Source organism: Dipteris shenzhenensis, chromosome 32 (assembly GCF_047967505.1).
Source record: "Dipteris shenzhenensis isolate YYH24624 ecotype China chromosome 32, Dip_SZ_1.0, whole genome shotgun sequence".
Lineage (NCBI taxonomy): Eukaryota > Viridiplantae > Streptophyta > Polypodiopsida > Gleicheniales > Dipteridaceae > Dipteris > Dipteris shenzhenensis.
The window spans coordinates 1,595,298-1,608,416 of record NC_141627.1 but is presented as its reverse complement, the minus strand read 5'-3'; positions in this window follow the sequence as shown (position 1 = coordinate 1,608,416).

Sequence of the window (13,119 nt, the reverse complement as noted above, 5' to 3'; positions counted from 1 at the left end):
GTTAACCATATAAGAGCGCTTGGGACAAGCCTAGCGTTAGGAGGTGCTCCTAATCAGCTCCCAAATAGCGCTTGTGATAGCCTCGTGCCTGCAAGCCCTAAGCTATTTGGGGCTCAAACTCCCTGAGCTTGTACTGTACTCCTTCCATGGCTACAACTGTTGAAGTAAATCATGAAGCCTAATCACCTCTAATCACTGACTACCCTGCATTCGGCGACTGTACTCCATGGATGTTAACATGCCCCCTTCCTGTTGCCCTCGAATCAACCACGTTGGAGGAGGTGTGTGGAGAGGAGTGTCTAGAGGACTGCATAGCGGTCTAGATGGCATGGAGTTAGCCAAGTTAGGTACGAGCGATACTTCCAAAAGTGGGTGGCGTGCATATCCTCGTACGTGTGGATGTGGTGGCCATGGAGATTGCGGACACAAAGGTAGAGGCGGAGGTCCTGAAACTACGTAGGACCGATGTTGGGGTTGAAGACAATTTGATTGGTCAGATTGTGGAGGTGGTCGTCGATGGGGCGACTGTGGGGGGGGAGGTCACAGAGAAGTAAGAGGAGGAGGCAGTTGAAGTGGACCATTGCTACGATGGTGGGATCGGGTACCGAGCCGTACGTGTCATTGAATCACTAGAGGCGGAAGCAAAATGCCTCCTGAGTCATTTCTTTGGGAAAGTTGTACTTTGGAAAATTGAACAACAAATTAGGGTCCTGCTGCTGCTGGAGCTCTCGAAATTTTGCCAAATTCGATCGTCATTCCATTGGCATGTACAGCGGGTGGATCCGGCGATCGACGTGGCCACTGTGGTAGTATCACCAAAACTGCTCCATTTTGAGGAAGGGAACACACCAGCGAGGCTGTAGACCAACATTGGCATCGGTCCGTGGGACTGCAGCATCAGGGCCGATGTGGTATCCTCCTCTTGTGCGCTTTGGATGTGCGCGTCGCCAGTCATCGAAAGACTAGGTGATGAATCGCGTGAGGGGGCGCACCTCCAAGATTTCATAGAGGTGGAGGTGGGAGCCCTCGAGTTGGCGCTTCCAATGGTGCATAATTGCACTATGTGGCAGTTCTTGGAATGACTGCAAGTTGGGGCGCCGCTGTACATTTTTGGGCGGGGAGGAGGGAGGAGCTTGAGGAACCTCATCATCTTCAATGGGCATGGGCTCCTCCTCTGTATCATCGACCGTCTATACAAAATTGGCTGCCTTGAACAACGTATTAAGAGCCTCTTTAGGGAGGTCGACCAGAGCCGTAGATGAGATGGACAGGGAGGTCTCGTGTTGTGCGATGGTGGTGTTAGAGCCGTTGGAAGAATATTCGGGCAGATTGGTGCGAGAAAGGGGAGGCGGGAGAGGGTGGGTGGCTTGATGGGTGGGCTGTGCGGGATCCAGAGGATGTGGTTGTGGGATTTCGGTAGGGGGGGCGGTAGAATTAAATATTGAGATGGCTTCTTGGCCTTCCTCCTAGACTATTTCCTTGGGATATGCTACATGTATTGTTCCGAAATTGCTCACCAAGGACTCAAGTGAGTCTTGGAGAGCTTGTAACACTCGGTTAAAGAGGATTATAATGCCAAGGGGATTGTAGGTGGTGGAGTGGTAAGCCACAAGAAGCCTTTAGATTGTATTGCGGAGACTCATCCATAGGTCTGCATCCAATTAATGTCGGCTTGCAGACTTTCGGGGGTGCAGACACACGGGCTGAGTTCCTCAGGCTTTGCTAATCACATCATCCTCCATCGAATAACTAGTGGACTCCATGATGATCTGGCACTAGGCTTGGAAATTCAGTAAAATGGGATGGGCGGCAAGAGTTTTGAGGTCAGAGGGGCAGAGAAGAGAGAGACTAGATGGTTGAAGATCTAATGAAAAATAGGACATTGCGAGAATGGGATGGCGGTGATTGGGATTGCGACGACGGAGGATTGTTTGGAGGGCATTAGGAGGGAGTGGGGCTGTGAGATCTAGGTGGAATATAAGATTTTGTGCACGGAGTGCATTTGGAGTGTTTAGGGGATAGTGCATGGTGTGGGTGTGTATGTGGCTAATTGTGCAAAGACCTCCCTGTACATCCAGAATTCTTGTTGCTCACGGTCTTCCAACCCTGTTTTGGGTGATCGAGGGTATGTTGCCGCTCGTTCTGCTCCTGAAGGGACACCGTCAGTGCCCATTCCTGCACCAAGAGATCCTGTAATGTTTGGAGCTGGCATTCGTAGTTCTCCGAAGTCCTGACATGCTGTGCCTCTACCTGCACCTTTTGTTGTAATGCTGTTCTGAGGCCGGGCTCTGCTTTGTTGACCTGGTCCATAAGCGTTTGGACCAGGGATTTGCTAGAGGAGAGCTCATCCTTGAGCTTTGTGACTGCCAACTCTAGCTCTTCAACCTTTGTTCGATACTCCTCTGCTCTGTCTAGGGCTGTTTGCCCTATGGCTTGGGCAACAACCATCATGGTGTGGCTATCGCGCGTAAAGAGTTGTGCCTAGAGGAGGGTTGCTGAGAGTTGTGAGGCCTGTTCTTGCCTCCTTTGGAGAATTGTCTATGCCACCTGTGGGATCTGTGCCATTGCTTTGAATAAATTTTGCTCCATCTGGTCGGCACTAGAGAGTTGTTCGGCTGTCATGTGGTTGTAGCCACTTGGTGCCCGATAGTGGGACACATTGCAAAATTGTAGAGCCTCTATGAGGCTCGCCCATGGAGAGGAGGAGGTGCCGAGACGAAGGAAGTGGTCTCTTCAGGATGGGCTATTGCTGAAGCCGAGACCTGGGGCGCAGCGAGGGTTTGCCGAAATAGCTTGGGCTCCTGGGTGGAGGCCAATCGTGACCGTTTCATCACCAGGTTGGTCATCGACCAAGATGGGCTCTTGTTGTACCCTTTTTCCCTTGTCCTAAGGATGCGCTCGCTGGAATCGTAGTTGACGGCTTAAGAATTATTTCATTTGTCGATCCTCGTACTATGCGAGCAACTGACTTGGGTCCGATTGCGCAAGACGACCGAACAGAGTGACACTAGGCTCTGTTCTTGCTCGCTTGGGCTTGACCTCTGCTTCTTCTGCTCTATTTGTGCCAATCCCATGGCAGACTTTTCGGCCAACTGGTAGGCAGATGCTGCTACAGCATGTGGTAGAGAATTAGCATGTAGAGCATCGGGTTGCCGATGACCTCTCCATGTGTTTTGAGGTCCTCCCTCATTTGATTGCAGAAGTAATCTGCCCAATTCATGACCTGGGGGTCTACCAGCTGCACAACAAAATATTCATCTCGATTGACTGGTGGTGGTCGGTGTGCCTTACTTGCATCAACCTCTGCAAGGCCCTTGTGGGTCTTTTCACCTCTGGCTTGATAATTTCTATGAAATAGATGCGCCCTTTGCTTTTCTTGTGGTCGTAGTGACAGATTTTGCTGAGGGTCGCCTCGGGCATCTTCTTCTTCGTTGCATACTTGTTTCTGACGACCGGCGTGCCTAGGGCGGCTTATACCACGTCCTGATTGAGGTGGTAGAAGTGGGGAGTGCTCGTTGCACCTACTGTTGGCCTAGCTGATTTAGCAAATTGGAGGCCAACTCACCCATATCCAAGCCCTTGGGCTCGTTGGTCTCCTTCTTGATCGTTTCCACACTGGAAGACCTAACTGATGGTGCTACTTCTGATGGAATCGGGGTTTTATCTGAATTATCCTTGTCCATCATATTGTCACTTATACGGATAGCCACCTTGTCACATAGATCGAAGGAGGTAGGATTCATTACCATCCGATGAGAAAGCGGGGCAACAATTGTTTGTCTCTCATCCACTCGTATGGTTCACAACGGGAATTGAGGTGCTTGATTTTGGCTATGTAATCCCGAAGGGATTCCTTGTCGTTTTTCTTCACCTCATATAACTGGTTAATTGGGCTCCATTTATGTCCACTAGGGGCGAACCCCACGATGAAGGCTTTTCTCAGCATCTCCCAGTTGACTTTTTCTTCCGGGGTGAGAACCCTATGCCATTGGCCTGCATTGGTATCCAAGTTGAGACCAAACGCAGTAGCCATTTCTAGATCTCCGGGAGCTCCAAAGGCTTCACATATCTACTTAAATTTCTCCACGTGGGAGATCGGGTCTCCTTCCCCAAGGAATTTGGTCATTAACTTGGAGATGGCTATGGGTCGGCTCCTTGACAGATTTGTGATCCCTACAGGAACACTGGGGTGGGTGGAGGTGGTGTGGCCCCCCTTCCTAGGTCATTCACCAAGATGCGCATTGCCTCATCAGTTAGCACTATTTGGGCAGCTGGCGGAGGCGGTGCCATTGTGGGCCTAACGTGACATAAGGGTGGCCTTAAGCCTGGCCCTGGTGGTGGAATCCATTGAGTTGCTAGTAATGGATGCGCCAAGGCCTACATTCATTAGTGCAATAGGTACAGATGGAAACGGTCAAACTGCTGGAGGGGGTGGGTCATGGGGCATACGCACAGTGGTTCCATGCAATGGACGATAGGGTGGAACTTGTAGAGCCACATAGTTGATGAAAGTCGGTGGCACATGGATGGTTGGGGGTTCATAAGACGCCCCTCCTCGAGAGCCTCTCGCATCTCCTTGGTTGGGGTCTTGTCCTCGAAAGTCCCTCATCCATGGATCTTCATCATCCATGCGTTCCCGTTGAGGGTGCCTTGCGAAGGAGGAGGGTCTTGGGTCCACAAAGGTGGTTTCCGTCCCTGTCTGCATTTCAGGAGCTGGTTGTTGCTGACCTTCCCTTCCCATGGACATGCCGGCGAAGGGGTTCTCCGTGTCTGTCAACTCTATTCGGCCTAAACGTCCGAACATGTTGGAGAATGTACCTCTTAACCTGGATGCTACATAAGGTGTTGGAGAGGTGGGAGAGGCCACACTAGTGAAGGGGGCTTCGAAAGCCCTTGGACACGAGGGGTCTTAAATTACCTTATCCAAGCTCTCCATCTCGTCGCGGAGCTGGATGGATCCTCCTATCGAGGTCCTATTATGGACTGGGAGCTAGGAATCGAGCTTCTGGAGCGAACTGATCCCCAACTAGGGCGAAAGGTGGACTGAGCGTAGCTTGAAGCACTGTCTTCAGGCATGGGATGCTTGGACAAAATTCTTCCAAACCGCAAGTGCATGTATGAGACTTCTAACAGGGCACACTCGAGCTAAACTGTAGTGTAATTTTTATTTTGGACTACCCCAAAGGTATCCCCACAATCATAGGGATAGCTCTATGGCGACGGTCGTAGGGATAGGTTCTCACACTGATCGGTGGGATACCAGTATAGCAACGGGCAGATAGTGCCTCACACACTAGTCGACGGGATAGGTAGTGCCACATGTTCGGCGGGATGAGACGCAGGTCGTATCCCCACAGACGTAGGGATGAGCTTAAGACAAGAGGGATAATGGGGTCGGTGGGATAATGCCTAATGTGCCGTTCAGCGGAATAATTATAGCGACGGGCATGGGGATAGCAAGATGGCAACGATTGCGGGGATGAGCTTACCGCACCGGTCAGCGGAATATATGGATCGGCGGGCATGGGGATAACTAAAGGCACCACCGATGGGATACTGTTATAGCGACGATCGTGGGGATAGGCGCTATGGCGATGAGTCAATGGCTGTCAGATCGGTAGGATAATTAATTCTGACACATTTAATTAGGGCGACGGGTTAGACCGTGGTCAGAAGTTGGGTCGTGGGGATATCGCTATGGCGATGAGTCAACAAAGTTTGACCGACGGGATACGGCTATGGCGATGGTCATAGCGATAGCTCTAAGCCGCCGACCCATGGGGATAGAATAGCGCTATGTCATCGACTAGTTTTTGATGATTTTTGAAGGATTTTGAGTTTCTGTTTAGGTTTTTTGTGCTAGGGGGATGCTATACTACCTAGTCTACCTACTCAATGAAAAGAACTTGAAAGAAAAACAACATTTGAATGCCAAAATGCAAGATTTCTTGAGGGGTGAGTGTTAACACACAAAACAACTTTGAAATTCAGCATGATTCATCATTCTTGGTTGTTTTTTATGAGTTTTGACATCAAAGACTCAGCAATCTTTCAAATTATCTTCCTACCAACTCAAAACACTTAAAAACATAAAAAAACAAGCTTCAAATGATCAACAAGACTTTCCAACGGAAAATGACAATTTTTCTCACTTTTCCATCCAAACTCACACTTCCTCACTCTTTCCTCTCCTAAAACTCCACTATCAAAGCTCCAAGTTAAGCTTGAAGCCTTGGGCAATGGGTAGATTATGGAAGAAAGCAAGTGCAATGCAAAAGCATACCTCCATTCCCCGGCAGTGGTGCCAAAAATGTGTAGTCTCGACGATGACTCACGTGGCATGGGGATGTTGAAGGAATGCTATTGGAGCCTCCACTCCAAGCTACTTCCTTGTGAAAGCAATGCAAGCACGAGCCGTCCACTTGTGTCACACAAGTGGCTTCTGAATTGTCATAGTGTGTTTCCACGAGAGAAAGAGGGAAAGGGGAGAGGGAAGAAGAGGGGGGAAAAGGGAGGGAGAAGGGGAAGGGGAAGAGAGAGTGAAGGGGGATGGAGTGGCAAACAAAAAGGCACTACGAAGGAGACAAGATAACACCCAAAGACACTCTTGAAGAGGAGGGAGCTTGTTTTCCATACTTGTGCATACAGCAATGAAAACCAAAGTCAACCATTTGGCCTTTAATACATGTCACCTTTTGAAGGGAGGGCTAACCCTTTTCCTTTGAGAACTCTCCCTTTCTTTACATTAAAAGCTTCTTGGGCCCGTAGGGTGCCAAGGCATATTGCTATCCTTTCCATCTCTCCCTACTAGCAGAAATAGCACTTGTGTTAACCATATAAGAGGGCTTGGGACAAGTCTGGCGTTAGGAGGTGCTCCTAACTGGCTCCTAAATAGCGCTTGTGTTAGCTTCACACCTCCAAGCCCTAAGCTATTTGGGGCTCAAACTCCCTATGCTTGTACTATACTCCTTCCATGGCTACAGCTGTTGAAGTAAATCATGAAGCCTAATCACCTCTAATCACTGACTACCCTGCATTCGACGACTATACTCTGTGGATGTTAACATTATTTCTTGGTGCATTGGTTGTTGTAGCTCATAATATTTGACGTACTCCTTCCAGAAGGTTGTCATCAAGGTGAATGATGACGTTTGTTGAAGGAATATCCATGAGTATTTTGTAGGGCTTGCTTGGCAAAGGTCACCACAAAGAATAACGTCGACCCGTCCAAATGGCTCTGGGTGGTTGTGCTTAATTTCCCTCATTCGCATGTCTACTACAATGAAAGTATTTAATCCGATGAGGGATACTTTGTCTAGCACTATCAGCTCACCATCTTTGTACTGTATTGATAACTATTGCATCTTTTTTGCTGAAAGGTTCGTGTAGTTGGATGTCAGTAGTGGTAGATGTAGGGCTGTGTGGATCGTTCTTCCACCTATTTGATATGCCTCTCTTCCCGTTTATGCTAGTAATAGCACCCTCGGTGCCTCTATGTTCGTTGCTTGTCTGTGGAAGTGTGAAGCATCGCTTTAACTCCTAGGAAGTAGCCCTAGAGGTATTTGATTAGGGTGAGCTCACGTAGGCCAGGCAGTCTAGATGGGCCTTAGGGTGGAGTCTAGGATGGGGATCATGAATGTGTATGCTCTTGCTTGCAAGAAGCATCACCCTACTTTTTGGAGATGATATTGATGAAGTTTTTTTCAGATGTTGAATCCTAGATTGTTGGAGGTGACTTCAACAATCTAGAGTTTACAAAGGACAAGCAGGCTATTTTCTATGCTCTCATGCGATTAGCCTCCTAGGGATAAGGTTGTTAATCTGAGAGGAGAAGAAGCTACTAGACTCAAAGCTTGCAGACAATACAACCTTGTATGTCAAGGGATCAAGAGTAAGCCTTGAGGCATTCAAGGGGGACTTGTCTATCTACTGTGAGGCCTCCAGTTCTAGCATCAATTGGGCCAAATCTATTGGCTTCTTCATGGGCATAGAGGAGGTTCCAAACAAGGGGGCTGATTTTGGCTTTCATTGGATCATGTGGGGATAGATTGCGAGATACCTTGGCTGCTAGGGTGGCATGGATATCTCAACATAGCATCAGGTTTCCCCAGTTCTAGAAATCGTTTGGAGCAAGCTCTTGTATTGGAGCTTGGCCAAACTCTCCTTGGCAGAAAGAGCACTAGTATAACCAAGTCCTTGCCACAGCCTAGCATATAGCCTCCTACTAGTGTTGAGATGGTTGGTGTGCAACTTCCTTTGGGCAGGATCGAATGGCACTAGAGCCCAAGTGGCATGGCAGACTAAGATCACGCTGCAAGCATGGGGAGGTTTGGGCATCATCGATTAAGAAATGCATAGTAGAGCCCTCTTGGGCAAGTTGGTGGTATGTGGTCTCACCCCAAGTGCAGAGCCCTAGAAGTACCTCCTCTAGTAGGGGCTCCTTGGGAACACTCCTTGCACAGGTGGATAGTGGTAGCAACCCCACGGGTGGATAGTGGTAGCAGCCCCACGAGTGGATTTGTTTAGTAGCACCCCTCACACGGAAGGGATTCCCCCTTATGAGAAGCCTTTTTAGGGTCTAGTAGAGGCTAGCTAGGTGCTCATTTGGACCAACCCCTATTGCAAGGAGGAATTCAAGGTAGTCGATCCTAGAGGTTCAAGACTTAGAAGGGCATGTGATAGGCCAACGAACGCATATTGGATGGGTGCAGTGGGACAGTGGCCTGGCCAGATCCTTTGGGGTGTGGAGACAACTCCCTAGGGACATAGAGACTAGAGGCTAGGCTCTTTTGTTTTTGACAGGGATAGGTATGTAGATAGTAGAGATTGATGCAGTGATCCTCGCCTCTTGTTGGGAAGGGATACGCAGTCCCTAGACCCCTCACTATTGGTCTAGGCAATTATTACGGACAAAGGTAGGCTCTTAGGGTTTCTTTTTTGCGGGATTCCTTGGACTCGTTCATCGCAAATTTATAGGATAGGTCCTAAAGGGATGTTGTAGGCTGAGACAGGGACGGATGGTTCGGATGAGGCAACCTTGGATGGTTTGGAGTGGCAATGGATCAAGATAGTGGGTCCCTTAGGCAAGAGTTGGCACATTGATCCTGACATAATCATGTTAGCCTTGGAGGGAGTAATTTGTCTCTTGTGGCTTTGGGAGGGCCGCTGCCTCCATGATATTGAGTTCGACCCAAGAGAATGGTTTTGGCTAGCTTGAGTAGGGCACTCAAACATGGTAGAGGAGGTGCCCTTTTCTCGTATACGACTCGCCTCAATCAATGCCTTTAATAGTAGGTAGCCACTTGGACACCTAGAGGAAGCGCCACTTGGCTGAAAAGGAGGTTCATCAGGAGGTGATCTCTCATTTTTTGCCTCATATTTGTACTAGCATGAGACCACGGAAGATCTCCTATTTCTTTAGCTACTGGCCCATGGGGGATTGTCTATTAGCCCTTGGCTACATCAGATGCAGGTAGATGGTAGATCATTTTGTTACACAGAGAGAGTCCTGAAGATGATCCCCCATTGCCTATGAGGATGTCCCTTAGCTTAGAGGATCTAGCTAGTAGGCTTTAGGATTGTGGCTTGCATGCAGTGATTTAGCAGGACTTCACTTCGATGGCTCATGAAGGGAGGGCATGCCTTCTTGATTGACCTAGTCTCGCTAGCATACACGGTCTATGGCCAACAGGTATTCTAGTTAGAGATATATGATGCATTCTAAGATCTCTGACACATCATTGTTGGCCAGTTGGGCCACCAGTGCAGCAAGTTGTTGATCGGGCATCGTCTGTTGTGATGGCAAAACGATGGCAAATTTGGCGTTGATGGAGGAGGTGACGATGGCAGCTGGGATAGAGCGGCCCGATTGCATGCATGTATAGCTCTATTAGTGTGTTGGCATCCATGGGGACTTCCTCTGTTGCTTGCAGAGGATCTCTAGCATGCGGACATGCTCTTGTTTGGCATGTTGCTACATGTGTTTGAGGCTTTCCACCTTGTGTGACAGCTAGGAGACCCTAGTCATGAATTCTTGGCGCAGACGTGCCATATGTTGTTCCTACTGGTGCCATATTTTGTTGGCCTATGCTAACTCTTAGTAAAGGTGCTCCGTCTGGTCGACGGCCAGGTATTTGATAAGGTACTGGGTGCAGTGTCGAGCCACCTCAACATTATCAAGCGGGAGCAGATGTGGGAAGTCGACTAGCTCTCAAACCTACCTACCTCTATTGATTAGGATTGCATGGTAAACCTTGCCTCCCTTCCTTTGATTTCATCAATATGCTCTATTTGTAATCATTCACTGTCACTTCCACCTCAAAGCATGTCCATATTCTTGGGGAAATTGTAAATCTGAACCTCATCTCACTGGTCTCCACCTCTTCCTGATCTCCCAAGCCTTCCTCTTTGGAGAGACTTTCAGGTGGCACTCCTACCTCCACATGACATGAAAGAGGATTCTACAATGATATAAGAAGCTAGGATTCATGATCAAATTCCTCCTGCCTCTCTAACCTGGGTGGAGAGAGGAGTTTGTGCTCATAGGTGGGTGGAGCTGAAGGTGTTCCCACCAAAGGTTTTCTCTATATAATCTTCCACCTACTCGAACTGGAGGAGGAGGGAATGGCATCTCATCTTGTCAATATTGATGATGAAAATTGACCTTGTCAATTTGAAGGCCTAGCTTGCACTGGCTGCCTTGACTCAAGAGCTATCCCAACTCTTTGGGGAGTTAGTCCAAACTTGATACCAACTGGGAGTAGTTAGAAGTCTTTATGACTCTTTGAGTTTGAACATCCTAGCCTTTGAAACTTGCCATGTACCTTTTGGGGGTGCTTTTTTCCAACTATCTGTATATGGTTACAAAGACTGAGCTCATCCCTATATTGTTGGCTTTTTTTGTTTGCACCACATTTAGCTATATGCAACATTTTGTTACTAGGTTCATGTAATTCTATCACCATCCTACCTTTCTCTATTGCTACAACCTAATCGCCTTAACACTCACATAGCCTATGCTTTGCCATCCCACCACCCTATTGGTGGGTATTGGGCATGAAACCACCAAGCGACAACATCCGGCACTCATAGTAGCAAAGTTCCCTCAGAAAACAGGTCATTTTTGCTTCCCATGGTTGAAAACCAGTGTAGCACAAGCTGAAAAAGACTCCACGCAACAACTACATGCGAAGATAGCCCTTCCCTAGCTGGAAACAAGCAAAAAACAAGCTTTGGGAAGTATGCAACGAGATGGAAATCACTACTGCAGCAAGAAAAACGAGATTCCTTCCTCTGTTTTGAAGCCACAAGCAACTAGAAGCTCTTTAACAAGCTTCCACATCAACAAGAAAGCAGAGGGCGGCAAGTGGGCAAGGCTTTGACACTAGTTGTGAGCGCACAATGGAAACCTATGGGAAGGGAGAGAAGGAGAAAAACAAGAGCCAATAGTTTTGTGTGGGTGCAGAACACCCTAATCTTCTATGTCATCCATATATATATGTGTTTGAGTATTGTACATAATCGGGGTTAAGGCACAGTGGCCTAACCCCCACACCCAAGCCAAGGCTATGAGCAAGGAACTCTAGAAACAGGCCAAGAAAGATAAAGCGATCATAGCCCAACTTAACGACAAGGGCCGTACGGGTGTGATAAAAGTAGGGAATGGATCAGACAAAGTTATTATCTAGAGCAAGTCCGATGAGGACACGGCTACCGTATCCATGTCCGTATCTTCAGGACGCACCCAGTCGGCACCAGATCCTACACACCCTTGGCTTGAGGAAAAGGTAATGCAAGAGGAGTACCATCGCACAAGTAGAACTCAAACCCAGTGGTTCTTAATGAAATACCCCGACCCTGCTATTGAAAAGCACTGCCTCACAGAGGCACAACAATTTAATGGCTTGTGATTGTCAAGAGATATTTAACATGGATACTATTCACTAACTACCAAGCCCTAAACAGATCCCCTAAAGCCTCTCCCACCCTGAAAATGGTGGATGAGGAAGGTTCGAGAGGCACATCGGTGGGACGGTCTCTCTTCAAGCACAAGATGTTTGGGGAGGGCCGCATCAGGTTGGAGAAGAGGACCCTATGTCCTTCTATGATTTTGAAGGGTTGTAGCCAAAAGGCCAAGAGCGTATCACCCAACCTCGAGATGTGGTAGGGCTAGCTGCATTCTTGTCCATGAAGTAAAATTGCCTATAGCAGCACTATTAAGAGGGAATCCCATCCTTTGGAGAGATCTCTCAGATTGGATGAATGGAAAAATGGTCACTCCTGAAGAAGTGGCCACGGATGTAGCTGAAGCCCCCGCTAAAACCAAACCTTTTAAAGATACAGGTCAAAAACTAGGCCAGTACTTTGAAAGCAACGACACTAATGCTGTACTTTTGATCACCTACCAATACAAGAGTGCTACAGCAATCTTGGATTGAGAAGCGAGTGTTAGCATTGTCACCAAATAGTGCTAGGTCAAGTGGGGAAGGCTTGAACTTGAATCTACCAATCCGATTGTCAAGCTAGCGAGTGGGGCAACAACCCAACCAGTAAGAGTCTTAAGGGATATCAAGATTAAAACTTTCAACCTCACCTATCACGTTTGGTTCGTCGTGATGGATTTCCATGGACAGTCGGAGGGATATGACATCATTTTAGGAAGACCCTTTATGAGTGTAGCAGGTCTAGTCCATGACTGGTCCTCCAATAGAATCTATCTATGCAAGGATACGAATTGTGAGGTTCAACCTTCAGACTTGGAAGGAACACCCTATGATCGATAATCTATTAGCACCTGAGTCCAATACCACACAACGGACTGCCTCTATAAAGGTGTTCCAAGCCTGCAACAATGAGAGGGACGCAGGAGAGGACCGGGATGAATACTGGTATGCTTTGCTTCCAGAACCGGAGTCCTCATAGAATTGGATGCATGTCCTTGCAAGACCATAGACACAGTCGAGAAGCTTGGACATGAATGGCAGTGTATCATTCCAAGGTGCCCTGAGGCTATAGCCGCCTTAAATATGATTAACATCTTGAGGACACACGAATAAAGAAATAAAGAAATACCAAAAGGGGCTCAAGGTTTGGGCACGATTGGGTGTATGTTTCTGAGTA